This window comes from Pristis pectinata, chromosome 14, assembly GCF_009764475.1.
Source record: "Pristis pectinata isolate sPriPec2 chromosome 14, sPriPec2.1.pri, whole genome shotgun sequence".
Taxonomy (NCBI): Eukaryota; Metazoa; Chordata; class Chondrichthyes; order Rhinopristiformes; family Pristidae; genus Pristis; species Pristis pectinata.
Window position 1 is genome coordinate 35,292,535 of NC_067418.1, and position 15,314 is coordinate 35,307,848.

Sequence of the window (15,314 nt, forward strand, 5' to 3'; positions counted from 1 at the left end):
CCTGATGAAGGGTCTCCACCCAAAATGTCAACTGTTTATTTCCCTCCATAGATGCTGCCCAACCTGCTGAGTTCTTCCAGCACTTTTTGTGTATTGCTCCAGATTCTAGCATCTGCAGAATTTTGTTGTATCTCTGTATATGATTGCCATTACAATTTTTGCTGTTTATGCCATCTTGTGTATTTTGTTACAAACACTGCATGCATTCAGATAAAGAGCCATGAAGTCAACCTTATCATTTTTCAATATTCTTGACTCAATTTGCTAATAGACTTTTATGGTCATACACCCTACCCCTTATTGATACATTCTGGTCATTATTACCCCTAATGTTGTCCTGAACTATTGCCATGTTCTTTCATTTGCCCTTTCTAAATACCCTTTCACCTGAACTATCTTCCATTTCCAGCTGAGCATTTCTCTCTTCTCTTTCTACTCACTAATTTCATCCCCTGAAACATTAGCAATCCTCCCCTCCCAAACCAAGATCATGATGCTATTCCCACTGGGGTGCAAACTGCCCAGCTCTTAGAGGTTCCACTGGCCCCAGCCCTCCTTCCTACACCATCTTTCCAGCCTCATATTTACCTACTCTCTTATCTCTGTACACATTAGCAGATGGCATTGGTAATAATCTGAAAACTATAAACATGTGCTGTTGTGTATTTTTAACCTCTTTCCTCAAGCTTCAGGTGGAAAGAGGAATGAGGTCCTAAATTGTTGGTACAAAATCCAACAGAGTAGATGCAAAGCTCATGATTTCTATGGCTGGGGTGTGTAGAAGCGCTTCAACCTTTTTGAAGAAACCAACTGACTGCATTGAGTGCTCAAGTAACAACTGATCAACCAGGTCATTATTCACCAAGCCACATCTAACAATTTCCCTCTTGGATTTGCCTACCTACTTACTAGCCCAGGACCCTGTAGTAAATGCTTGAAATTCAGTTACCGGTAGGAACCTAATTTCCTGGAAATCCCCATCAATTAAACTGAGGAATCTGCAGGACTGACCAAGCACACAATTGGCAAGCCATTTGATTTTAGGAAGATTTTGTGTAAGGTACTCATTTTAATTATTTGTGCTTACAACAAAGTTTTTAACCACTTGAAGTGCTTTTGGTGATTTTATATTTTTTTATTCACCAAAAGTTTTTGAAAGCTTCTGGGCGTCAGACATTGAGAAAACGAGGTAGCTCTCAAAGCTAGGGGTATAAATTTGCCATTAGTTCAAGTTTACTGGCCACATCATGGGCAGGGATAGTTCTGACCCAACCGAGTGAACAGATTACATTGTATTAAGTCCCAGCACGACACTGGCTTCAGTCTTATAATGCTACTTATACCGATCAATGTCTATGGATATAGTTAACCCCTTGAAGGCAAAGCCAATGTGATAAAACATAAGACCACAAGTGATTAGGAATCCTTACCCAAAATTTCTTTTCCCCTCACTGTGTAAAAGTTCCAGTAACAGTTGTTGCTTGGCTGGTTGGCATTAGGGATCTCATCCAATTCAAAAAGATCTAATTTGCAAATTTCTAGGTCAGTATGGCAGGACTAGCTTCAGTGCACTTATTAATTGAACTCTCAATGTTATAACATGCCCAAGAGTATCATGGCACTTTAAAAGTTGTGTCATCCAAATGTACTAACCACCCAGATTACGAGGGAATATTTCTTGCACACCTCCATCAGTAGATCAGAAATAAACAAAGCATCTAGGAAAAGCACACACCCAAATATTTTGATCAAGATTATTTATTTTATTCTCCTGGATTCAGATACCTTCTGATACTCACCTGGTTTATATCATTCAAATCTCCTGTTTTAACAGCCTAAAATTAATATCAGCTAACAATTTGACTTGCTATTCAACCAGAGAAATTCCAATTCCAGAATCATCCAATTCTATAGGGTTGTAATTAAATCCAAGGTTATTTTACTGAAAATTTAACTGATGAACACAAATCAAGCTGAACAAGTAGAACTTTGTTCACATTAATTCATTGTTCTGCAAAATATTAAATGCACAATTAAAGGTTTTGCTAAAAATTTACACAAATAATAGAATGCAAAGGACTCCCTTCTTACCAGGTTTCACTTGCAACACTGAGCAAAGACCTTTACTTTATGAAATATAATATTTATATTTGTGCAAAGATCTAATTTTTTTTATACCACTTAAGAGGTTAGGCCCTAATGAAGAACTGCGGCTGTATAAATTATTCAAATACATTTTCAGTTTCTTCAGTTACTGGATTTCCTGAACAAAACTGTATTCTCCTCTTGGGTTAAAGTAGCCTTTTCACTATTTATACACCATTCCTTTAAAAAAAGTCTGATTTTCTTCTCTCTTCCCCTGAAGGCACTGGTTGCTTGCTGGGCAGAACTACATGAACACAAACCAGCTAAAAAAAAAAGTCCATCATATGATCTTGAATTCCAAGGACCAGCAGGCTATTTGACAAAAGGGGAATCCCTTCTTCACTGGTGAGTACTTTCCAGTTTCTCAAACTATCAGAATTGGGCATTATGTTTGGCTTTTCTCCTGGGTCCAGAAGTAATGAAGTTAATCCATTCACTTTTACAACAGCCCAGGTGAAATCAAGCAGTTCACTTCAGACCAAATATCAGGTTGGAATTGTTCCATCAGTATAGCTCACTTAGTAACCATCTTTACTACTTGCCCACTTGCAGATGTGTTTAATATCACTTTTGGTAGAAATTATTATATGCCAACCTTCACTACACTGGAATGATGGGGCAATGCGTCTAGAAGCCTTTTTTTAAAAAAAATATTATTTGCAAAGTAGTAACTATAATAGAGTCCACCACAGAGAAGAATCAGAAGTAATTCTCAACGAGATTTTACATAGTACTTCTTTCATTAAATTAAATGATATTGCACATCAGTATTCCAATTACATACATTTTAAATTAACAGATTTATCTTCTCATTCAAGGCAGTAGTTAACCCTTAATTTAAGTAGGTTTTTTCATGTCAAGAATAGTTGTGCTTGAATTTTTAATTTAGGAACTTAATTGATGGGACAGAGTTCACAATGCAATGTTCAACAAGGTTAGCAGAGAAAAATCATATCTAGAAGTCTATCTAGATTGTATTTTAAAAACTTTAAGCTTATAGAAAAAGGCAACGACTTAGGACAATAAGAAATTTCTGTTTTGAAGTCCAAAAAGAAAACTTAAATAGGAGACAGGAGAAGCTGAGGATGAAGTTAGTCATATCATTAAATAACAGAAAATAAAACATTACAAAACATTAGATTTTTAGTCTGTTTAAAAACTCCTGTTATACAAAGAAAACAAGAGGAGAAATGATTCTTCCATCAGAACCATTATCTCATATTATACTACAGCAATCCAATAAATGGGGAAGGCCTTTCCATTAAAAAATAGAAAACAAAATGACACCATTGTTTCCTATTACAAATATTCAGAATTTTCCACTCACACTGACGAAACAATTAAATGTTATGTATTTGATCTAGAAACTTGCAGTCAAGGGTTTACCCAAGGGGTAATATTTCTAATATTTACACATTGTGTTACACTTGTGCAGTGGCCAGAACCTAATGAGCTCAGATGCAGTCATACAAGAATGGATTTATCTGTAATTTTAAGCTACCAAACCAGTTGCTATAGATGGGACATTTTAAAAAAAGGTTAAAAAGGTATATTTCAAAATTATTGAGCATTGAATGACTATATACAGTGTTACGGACTCAGTGAAAGTCCCTTTAAGATAGAGAGTGTGTGTATATGTGTGTGTGGGACGTGCTTACATCAATAGAAGATAAAGGACGTAATGATGTTGTTGAAGAGGTTAGAAGAAGAAGAGGGAGAGAGAGACCAGCCTGCTTGTTTTCTCTATCGATGGATGAGAAACAATAACTGTGTTTGCCACTGAAATCTATGTATGGAAGTTGGAAGTAATCCGGTGGAGTTCACTTTGTTGCTGACCTGTAGAGGGAAACAGGTATTGTGTGTGGACGACCACAGTTCGGATGCTTTTCGGGGTGAGGAAGTCACTACCGAGTAAACACTGGAGTGTCGTTTGGGTTCCATCGTGGAACATTTGGATTTCGTATGTACTCTCTCTATGTTTTTCGACATCTACATCTTGTCTTCAGACAACGGTGGTTGTTGAAGAAGCCCTTGCTCATGTTTCACCTTATGGCTTGCGGAACTGAACTTTAAGAACCATTCCGGAACTGGGAGTTTTGGACTTTGTCACACACACACACAACGAGTTTAGTTTTGGGGTTAACGTTCAAGGTTTAACATTTTTGAATTCTAACATACTAACATTTTTACTTTTATTTTACGTATTATCATAAGTAGTGATTAATAAAATAGTTTTTAACACTGAATCATGCTCAGTGTGTTTCTTTTGTTGCTGGTTTGTGACAACAGTGCAGGTCAGAGAGTCCAAGTCTGATTCTAATCTGGATTGAGTTTACTAATTTTAGCTGACTGGATGATGGAGTCTAAAGAAAAAAAAATAAAAATCAGCCTCACTTTTCTTCACCTAGGAAATTAAAAGCTAAGAGGATACTCATTCCTGACAGATTTACAATAAACCCTGGCAGATAATGGGCACATGTGGGTCAGTCTGATACCTCTACAAGCAATAGATAAAATATTTTTTGTCCATTTCTATGTGGTGCTGTGGGCGCAACTGATGTGGCATGCCTCCAGTGAGACAGGATCAACCTTGGCCTCTGGGCATGTCCATGCAGTGTTTGGACATTCCTCCAGGTACTGTTTTTCACCCCCACATCCCAAAAATATGTTGGTTGGTAGGTAAATTGATTATTCCAATTGGGGGGTGGGGGGGGGGTGGAAATCAAAGGGGAGTTAATGGCATGAGAGAGAGAACAGGTTAGAAGGAAATACATGGGATTGATAGTATTGCTCCAAAAGCCAGTATAAACTCAACTGGCTGAATGGTCTCTTTCTATATTGTAGGGAAATACAAATGAGCAACCACTTATAATAGGCCAGCTATTTGCAATTGGAATGAACAAATTCTATTGGCTATAAATTTTATCTTTGAGGAAGTCAGTAAGGGATCATGTTCCTACAAATAGGATAGTCCTAATTGATTATATCTAATCAACTAATTAAGATCCCTATTTACAAATCAACAAAAAGATTAAAATAGTTCACACTTGATATCCTGCCAAGTGCTGATGGGAGGATACACTAATTTAATCTGATTAATCAGATTATATGCAACAAAATCCTGCAGGTATTATTCTGAGAATAAAGAGAACCATGAAAAGCTAATAAGGATCCCAATGAAGAACAAAATTAGATTAATTCATAAACTGTAAATAAATGGCCCTGTTATTGTGCCTTAGATGGCATAAATGAGTCCATTGTCATGAACTAGCTTCTACTCTGCCTCATCTTGAGCAACACTACAGGAGCTCTGCTAGTAATGTATTTGAAGTCAACAGTGAAAAAGCATGTTGCTGTGCACATTTTGTACATTTGGCTATGTCATAATAAAGTCATTTTTGACCAATATTTGCTAATTACTGCATCCTATGTTAACATTTGCTTGTCAGTGTAACAGATCAGCTCCATAGGTTAGCTAGCAGTGTTGCAGTTCAATCATTCCTTACATCTAGTATTACAAATAACACATAAAAGTTAAAAATATGTAAATAAATACACAAGTTGATTTTGATTGCCTATCCATACCATGGCATACTAACCATAAAGGCCAAATATAACCCTTCAATTGAAGATGACAAGGATAACTGGACAATTAAAATTGATAATTGTATGCAGCTACAATCAGACCCCATCTTAAAATCACAGTACTAACCAAGCTCAAATCTAGATATAATTCTTGCTGTCATATTTTTTCTTTAAAATTTTCAATGTATAGATTGAATTTTACCTTTGTAAATTCTATCACATAGTCTGGCCATCAAGTTACTCGAACTACAAATTACCTCAAATATTTCTGACAGGCAAATTTCATTGAATTCTTTAAAAACATACAAGACAAGATAGTTGAAGGAAATGTGATGGGTGCAATGTATATTGTTATGAAAGACTCTGATAGAAACAATTATATGTAGAAATTTGACTGAAGGGTGATGCCACCTTTTCCCTAAATCAGGCCTTCCCTCCTGAATACAATTTCTAACACACGCTTTGCCAGAACATTTGTAAAGACAGTGCGACTCTGGTCATCTAATCACAAACTCGTCTGTCCCTCTGGGCACTTTCTCCTCCACTGACCACCTCCTCTCACACCGCCCACTCACCTCACACTAAATTTCCATTCTCTACAGTCCAGGTAGAGGAACATCTCTCTGCTGGCCAGGGTTATGCCTCACACAAAGGAATATAGTTACAGTTACTGAAGGCCAATCATATCTGCCCCAGGATATCACTCCAAGAGCTCCTCTGGACATTGCCCTTTTCATAACCATCTTCAGTTTATTGTCAACGTTCCCTCCATTATAAGGTTAGATGTGAGAATGTTTGCAGATGAAACTCCTCAGATAGCAATAAAGTCTATTCTAGCGTAATATTTAGTAACAGTGTATTTAATGGATGCATTTTAAACCCCAAGATTGTTAGAGGGTGAAACCCTAAGATTATGGAGAAAATAATTCCTAGAATCATACATTACAGAAATCGACCCTTTGGCACACCATATCCATACTGACCATTAAGTGCCAGGGGCTACTGTGGAATCTGCAATATCTATCTGAAAGGATGATGACAGCAGATACACCACAACCATCTCTGAGATTCCAAGTCACAGTACAGCCTTTACTGGAAATGTTTTTGTTCTTTCATCACTGTGGGATCAAAATGTTGCAACTTCCTTCCCAACAGAACTATTGGAGAACTTCAAACAGAATGCTGCAGTTCAAGTTCACCACAATCTTCTCAGACAACTAGGAATATGAAATTAATATTAATCTTGCCAGGTGCCTAAATTCCATGCAAAATTGTGAAAAAAGTGGTGTCACTTTGGAGTGACACACAGACTTTTTCCACTGGTGAGCTTTGAGCCCTAGCATATTATTTACCTTTGCAAAAGCACTGTAGCCAATCCTGATTCAGTCTACACTTGACATGTACATATGCACACTTCCAACAAAGCTATTGGGCTGCAATCAAGAGCTGGATATGTGAACAATCATTTTTATCCCCCACTTTCCTCAAGGTTTTAAAACAAATGTCAATTCCATCAAACATAATACACCATACCCTTCAACCCACGTCAAGTCTTACATTGTGGTTTTCAAACTTTCCTATCCATTTCTCCATCAAATATACTAACGTTCACCAAATTTAAACAGAATCCAATCTGATTTATGATTCAAGGTGCCCAGAGACGCAAGAGACTGCAGATGCTGGAATGTGGAGCAAAAGAAACTGCTGGAGGAATTCAGTGAGTCAGGCAGCACCTGTGTCAGGACTGATGCAGGTTCTTGACCTGTAGCATCAACCATCCTTCTGCCTCCACAGATGCTGCCCGATCTACCAAGTTCCTCCAGCAGTTTGTTTTTTGCCCAGTGAAACAAGTTGGTCCTTGTTGCTCTCCCTTCTCCAAAAACTTGGTTAGAAAAAAAAAATTTGCTGCAAGTGTTTGCATTTCACTGCTTTCATGCATTAAAGCTGCAAAGTCAAGGCCAAAGGGAAGGAAAATTTGACACAGAATGAATTTACGAAAGGAAATCAGAGAGAAATATCAAATGATTAACAAAATACAAGCTTTAAGAATTGCAAAGTCAGCCCAAACATTTGAACATCTTACAAAGTAATCTTTGACTCACAGATTCATAATTCAAATGTTGATCCAGCAAATCACCTGGAGTCAATTTAATTCTGTGATTACATGCTTATTGTGCCAAACACATGATGTTGCACTATCAAGGTAATACCTTCCACTTGAAAGACAGACTTACAAATTTAAACAAATCAAACAAGAACCCCACAGTGAAAAATTCAGCTATAGAACTGTCCAATCCAAATACAGGCATGTATAATGAGATCACTTCTATAAGTTACTCTCTCAAGAGCAAGAGAACTACCTAAATTTAGCAACATAATGTCCTCTTTCATCTTTATTTTTAATCTGTCAATTGCTAGCACAGAACCCATTGGACCGTTAGCTATTAAACTTTATTAAATATCCAGATATTAAATATTCTGTGCACGTATGTATCCTAAAGGTTTCTCTTTGCTGGCTAACGGAAGACAGAGCCAGCGTGAGTGGGATCAGCTGGTCCTCTGACACCATCAGCAAATACAAATTTTTAATACCAGCATGATTGCTTTTTAGACAGTAATTGACTATTTCCAAAGTAGTAAATGTGTGCTGTGATTTATAACAGAAGCATTCGCAATGTTTTCCATAATTTATTTTATTTTCACACCACAAATTCTTCTTGGTCTTCTTCATTCAGAACACTAGTAACGCATTCAGTATCGACCAGCATTCAAATGGTAGCCCAGGATCATGCAGGGAAACAAATGTCACCTACTGCTACAAAACCAAATCCATCTCCTCCTTCATTTATTGACAATTCACCCCAAACATTTTTGGCAGAATCAAAGGCAGAAACCTTAACCAATCAACCATATTAAAAGACAAGACCTACATACATATTCAAATGTTAAAGATGTTACTTTATGCTCAACTCTGTCACACACTCATCCTTGAAAAGATCAGAAAAGTACACTGCATAGGATCCCTTCATTCAAAAGGCATCAAATAGCCAGCTTATAATTTATATAAATTATAACTATTATTTACACTCTTTGCATTCCGATGAAAGACCATCAACCCAAAATGTTAACCCCGTTTCCCTTTCCAAGATGATGTCTGACCCACTTAGCATTTCCAGCATCTGCAGAATTTTGCTCTTAGACTCCTTTAATTTTCTTCTCATTGTCTAAATCAGTCCTTTCTCCAGAATCAACTAGCCTTTTATGGGTTCCGTGGTTGTCCGCACCTGATGACATCATCCTAGTGCCAACTATTCACACACAAAATCCAAAAGTGACTGCTGACATGTTACTAGATCATAATAGCAAAATATTTGCAACTTAATGAAAGGTGGCTACCTAATTTTTTCCAATAACCTTCACTTTGATATATAAAAAATATATTGTTAAAACAGATGTTTAGCATCAATAACCATCTCCAAATAATAGTAAATAGAAATGGCAACACATCACATGCTTCAACATGAACGTACCATACCTCCCAAAAAAAGGCAGCACTTGTGTAAACACAAAAACTATTTCAACTTCACTCAGTTTTTCAAGCTATTTATTAACTGTTTACTTGACCATTTTATGCCAACCATTAACTACCCTGAATGTATACGTATATACATTTATGAATGAAAATAAAAATATTACACCAGAAACCCAAGGAAAACCCTTCTTCAAAATGACCCATTTTCTAATGCCTCTTTCAGGTGCTGATTTAGCTGCTATGCCTTTCCATGAGATTTCTTTATACTTCAGAATTATTGCTTATAGACCCACAGTTTATTCTTGGTTCACCTCCTTTCTCCAAGATTGTATTTTTTGAGGCCAAGTCAAGACTTGAAAACAGACCAGATAAGGAGATGCTTCCCTATTGGAAGTGCCATCTTTCCACTGAGATGTTAAACTGAGGCAGCTTCTACCCATTAAGGTAGATAGAAGAGAGCTCACAGCACTTTTCTGCTCAGGTAAAAACACTTTCTCCCACTGTCCTTGACAATACTCACCTCACACCCAACTCTACCAAAATCAAAATCACAGGCTGTTTGTAGATCCAATGTGTACAAATTCAAAGCTCGATTTATTAGGAGTTACAACGCAGGACTTTTTCTTTTAAAAAGCATATTCTTTTTAATGAAAAGTATATCTGCATTTGGAACAAGATTTCAATATCAACTGGCCTTGAAGCAATAGGCAGCACCATAAGAATATGAAAAGCAATATATGAATGCAAATTTATACATCTAACCTTCTCTTCAAACTAGTTGATTCAGAACTGTACAAGAAAAACTTGTGCAATACCAAACCATTACTGGACAGGAATAGATTGTGATTAATTACTGCTAGATGTTAATTTTTATTGCCAAGGTGATTTCCTGTAAATATTCAGGCAGCTGATTGCATTACACATGAACAAAATAAAAATTTGCAGGACTTGTAAAATGGGTCATTTTACCATTTACAAATCCTTTCAGCAGATGCAGCTTCCAACAACCCTAATCCAACTGAATAAACAGATTTATGAAACAAAACACTCTTGAAATTTATATCCAGTTAATTGCTTCTGATGGAGCTTTTAGTCCAACTGTGCATTTTCAGAATGTTGTGCTCTTATTTCTGATCTCCAAAGTTGTTTTATTATTTCTACCTTGTATTTATGCAGATTCTTAATTCTGCTTTGATAATCCCTTTGATGTAACCTCCTTTATCTCTTTATCAGTTGTCACTTTATGCAACTATAACATCTTTGGGATTCATATGGCACCATAAGTTGGTTTTCTCCCATTACCTGCAAGCATGTAATAACAATATGGATGAATATCAAAAAAAAAAATCAGATGGTGGAAACATGAAATAAAAGACAGAAAATGCTCGGTAGATAAGATAGCATCTGTGGAAAGAGAAACTGAGTTAACATTTCAGGCATAGGCCTTAATCAGAACTGGGAAAGAGAGTACTTTGTTTCGTGCCTTGTCTTCAATATGGTGTTGACCAAAACGCTCTTCCACAACCACATTTCTTTCCTTAGCAAATGCCTCTAGCTCCATCTCATTCCACATGGATTCCAACTGAAAGTCCACTTCACAATTCAGGCCCACCCAGGATCAGAGGTATATTCGAACTGTCTCACATTTTGAGGCAGTGCGCATGTCACATCCTCAGATCTATGCCTTATGTCGTGCGTCCGTACATGCATGTTCCTGACCTCTCTCTGCAACAATATCAACTCAAAATGTTGTAGTCCACTATTGCACTTTATTCTTTCACTGCATTTGGTGCTGCAACCAACATTTTTCCTTCTTCCTGGACATCAACTTCCACAAGCTGCAACAGCTCTCAAACTTCAGACCTTTCCCCATTCACTTTCCTCTAACGCTCTCTATTCCCAGTCTCATTCTATGCTACGTTTTAACCACAATCTGATCTTCCCCTCTCTGCTCCAAAACAATCAGTCCTCAGAGGATTCATCTTCAACCCTCTACATTCCCGTCTTAATGAATTTCAAGCCAGCCATGATGTTGAATACTTGTTCTGCCATCTCCACCAGCACACCCATTTCTTTGTCCAAGAGTTTTGACCCCAGCCTGCAAACTCACCTTGCTCAAGAATTCTTGGATCTACCTGGACCCCTTCCTCTGGGCTTTTACCTTCTCTAGATCTATTCATTGCTAACTGCCAAATTCAGACTGCCTGGACCTTTCCATTCCCCTCTCACTAACCTACCACCTTCTGGACTTGCCATTCCCCAAGAACCAACCCAGATACTGTCATCAATACTGCCAAATAAGGGTGGTGATGTTTTGGTCTGGCAAACTGACCTCTATCGCACAGAGGCCAAATGTCAGCTCTCAGACACCCATCATATTTCCCTCTGGTTCATGACCCCACCACCGAATATCAGGCCATCTCTCAGACTGTCAATTCTTCAGGAGATCTTCCTTCCACAGCTTCCAGCTTTGTAATATTTCAGCCCCACAAAGTCCACTCCCACTTCCTGGACTTTGTGGGCCAGCCCATTGTTTCAGTCACCCCTTGCCCTAACAATTTCTTCCTCCTCTAACTCCATCCTTTCTCCCCTGATCCAGTCCCTTCCCACCCACTTTTGTAACACCTCTGACAACCTCCACCACCACCTGGACAGTTTCCAATGTCCTGATCCCAACCATCCAATCTTTATCATGGATGTACAAGTTCCCTTACACCTCTATTCCACTCTAGGATGGTCTTAAGACCCTCCACTTCTTCCTTGAACAGAGGTCCAACCAGTTTACCTCCCTCAACACCAACACACTCAATTGCCTGGTTGAACTCCAACTGACATTCAACAACTTCTCCTTCGATTCCACTCACTTTCTTCAGATCAAAGGTGTAACTGTGGGAATTTGTGTGGGCCCAAGTAACACCCATCTTTTTGTGGGTACATGGAAGAGTCTTTGTTTCAGTTCAGTTTGGCCCACTCTTCAACTCTTCCAGCACACTGACGACTGTGCTGCTTCCTGCACTGTTACAGAACGTGAAAATTGAATTACTTGTACCGCCAATTTCCACCCTGCTCTTACCTTCCCATGATGCATCTCCAACTTTTCCCATCCCTTTCTCACTTCCATCTTAAATGATACACTTTGGAAGAACGAACTTGAAGGCAGAGTACAAGGTTAATGGCAGGATTCTCAGCAGTGTGGAGGAACAGAAGAATCTTGGGGTCTAAGTCCATAGATCCCTCAAAAGTTGCTGCGCAAGTTGATAAAGTGGTTAAGGCGGCGTATGGTGTACCGACCTCCATTAGTCGGGGGATTGAGTTCAAGAGCCACAAGGTAATGTTGCAGCTCTATAAAACGCTGGTTAGACCACACTGAGAATATTGTGTTCAGTTCTGGTCACCCAATTATAAGGAGGATGTGGAAGCTTCAGAGAGGGTGCAGAGGAGATTTACCAGGATGCTGCCTGGATTAGAGAACATAATTTATGAGGAAAGGTTGAGCGATCTAGGGCTTTTCTCTTTGGAGCAACACACGATTGGAGGTGACTTGATAGAGGTGTATAAGATTATGAGGGGCATAGAGAGAGTGGACAGCCAGCATCTTTTCTTCAGGGCAGCAATGGCCATTACCAGAGGAAATCAGTTTAAGATCAGAGGAAGAAAGTTTGGGGAGATGTCAGAGGTAGGTTTTTTTAAAAAAATAAATACAGAGTGGTGTATGCACTGCTGGGGATGGTGGTGGAGGCAATAGGGACATTTAAAAGACTCTTAAGCTAGGCACATGGAAGTAAGAAAAATTGAGGTTTATGGGCTGCTTAGGAGGGAAGGGTTAGATTGATCAGGGAGTAGGTGTTTATATTGGCTGGCACAACATTGTAGGCTGAAGGGCCCATACAGTGCTGTACTGTTCTTCAGGGATAAGCCAGGGACAAACATTCATTGCAAGCCCACAGACTTCCACACCTACCTTGACTAAACTTCCTCCCAACCAGCCTTCTGTGAAGCCTCCATGACATTCTCCCAGTTCTTCCATCTCCCTTGCAGTCATTCAACAGATATGCCTGAGAAGTCTTCCTTCTTCCTGAATTGTGGCTTCCTTTCAACCACAGTTAACAAAGCCCTTAACTGCATCTCATGTATTTCCCAAACCTCTGTTCACATCTCTTCTCAACCACAGAAGGACCATAGCATTCACTGTACCCTGGTCTACTCGTCTGACCCACCCACATCTCTCTTCTGGCACTTTCCCTTGCAACCCCTGGAGATGTCACACTCACCCTTTTACCTCTTCCCTTTCCAACATCCAGAGACCCAATTTACTTGCACTTTCAATCTAATATACTGCATTCTGTGTTTACTATGTGGTTTCCTCTACATTGGAGAAACAAAATACAGATTTGGTGATTGCTTTGAAAAGCACCCAAGCTCAGTCCACAGGGGCACCTCAGAGTTCCTGATTTCCTGCCACTGTAGTTCTCCATCCCATTCTGACTTCCCTGTCTGTGATATCTGCACTGTTACAATGATACCCAATACAAATTTGAGGAACAGCACCTCCATCTGTTGCAAGCTTTCAGATTTGATATCAAATTCAACAACCGTGGGCAATTCATTTTCTCTGTATCAGAACTGATGATTTCTGTTGCAAGTCTTTCACCTGTGATATTGAATCAGTTTTTCTCTATTAGTACAGTCTGATCTGCTGATTATGTCCTACGTTTCACACCTTCTCATATTCCTTTGCTTGTATGCTGTCATCTCAGTGCTTGCTCCATTGTTCCCTTTCCCTCGTTTTCCCCAATAATCCATCAGTTAGATGAACTCTACAACTTGTCACAACAACTGCAGCCTCACCAGAGACATTCCCTTTGTCCTATTCATCCTCTCCCCCCCCCCACCTTCTTTGCAACTTAAAACTAATATGTTTACTCTCTTTTCCAGATCTGACAAAGAATCTCTGACCCAAAACATTAGCTCTATTTTCCTTTTCAGAGTTGTTACTTGATCTGCCAAGTGTTTCCAACATAAATATAGGGTACAAACACAGGGTTCAGGTGACATCAAATGATGGGTACCATCTGAACCAAGAGACTCACTTGAGCATGTATTCAGAACATTTTCAATATTGGAGATGGAGATGTTTAATCGCAATGGTACCAAACCATCAAGAACATGTTCATGTGTTCTAGTGTTAACTCATCCACTAAATTGCTTCAGATATGCAAATGAATGTCTTTAAATATATAGTTACAAATCCTCCAGAGAAGATGCAATTTTAGTTCCTCTATTTAAGTCCAACTAATAGTTCCTGATGAGTGAAGAGTTTATTCAAATAGACATTCATACAAGAGGTAGGTTACATTCAAAGGTTTTGCAGCACTACTTTTCTCCTGTGTGTACTTCTGAACATATAGTCAGTCATTTTGTCAAAGCCTTTTTGGAAACAAACCAAAAACATTCCAAAAGCAAAATTTGAGTCTACTTACGTGATCGAGATTTGATCAAAGCACAATTTTTCCAATTTCACTCCCAATCCAATGCCAAACGGTGTCAATCAGGCACATTTTATAAGTCACACACACAGGTGTGTTGCTTAAAACTGTGTGTGTCCAAAGATGAACCTGAAATGAATAACAAATTTGAAGTACATGATAATAGCAGAATTAGGCTAACAAATAACTTCACTATTTTACTCCTCACAAGACATGTTTTTATAAAACATAGTACCTTAACTGCTGAATTGCTTACATCACCCAGTGTTCTCTTCTTTCTACAATTTAAAGTCTTTTACAATTGAAGTGTACAAAGGAAAAGCAAGAATCTGCAGATGTTAGAAATTTGTTTTACTTCAAATATGCTCTTGCCTTCAATGCTTCCTAATTAGCATATCCAGTATTCCACACTTTTTAAGTCTTGGTACACTCTATACTAAGCTGCACTGTACACACTGGAACTAAGCAAAATTGAGGAACTATTATGAACTATTCACTCTCAAGCATTCAGCACCATGTATTATGAGCAATTTCAATTATTTTTCTAATCATACAGTGGACTTTAA

The 15,314-nt window shown here is 38.4% G+C and overlaps 1 protein-coding gene across 1 annotated transcript in view; it reads right to left on the reverse strand.

Moving 5' to 3' along the window:
- The window catches only part of dagla (diacylglycerol lipase, alpha), a 190,646-nt gene that overhangs the window by 118,560 nt on the left and 56,772 nt on the right, over positions 1 to 15,314 (reverse strand). The window contains exon 2 of the mRNA XM_052029291.1: positions 14,743 to 14,877. The gene's annotated coding sequence lies outside the window, so the exon portion shown is untranslated. The remainder of the gene's footprint in view (positions 1 to 14,742; positions 14,878 to 15,314) is intronic.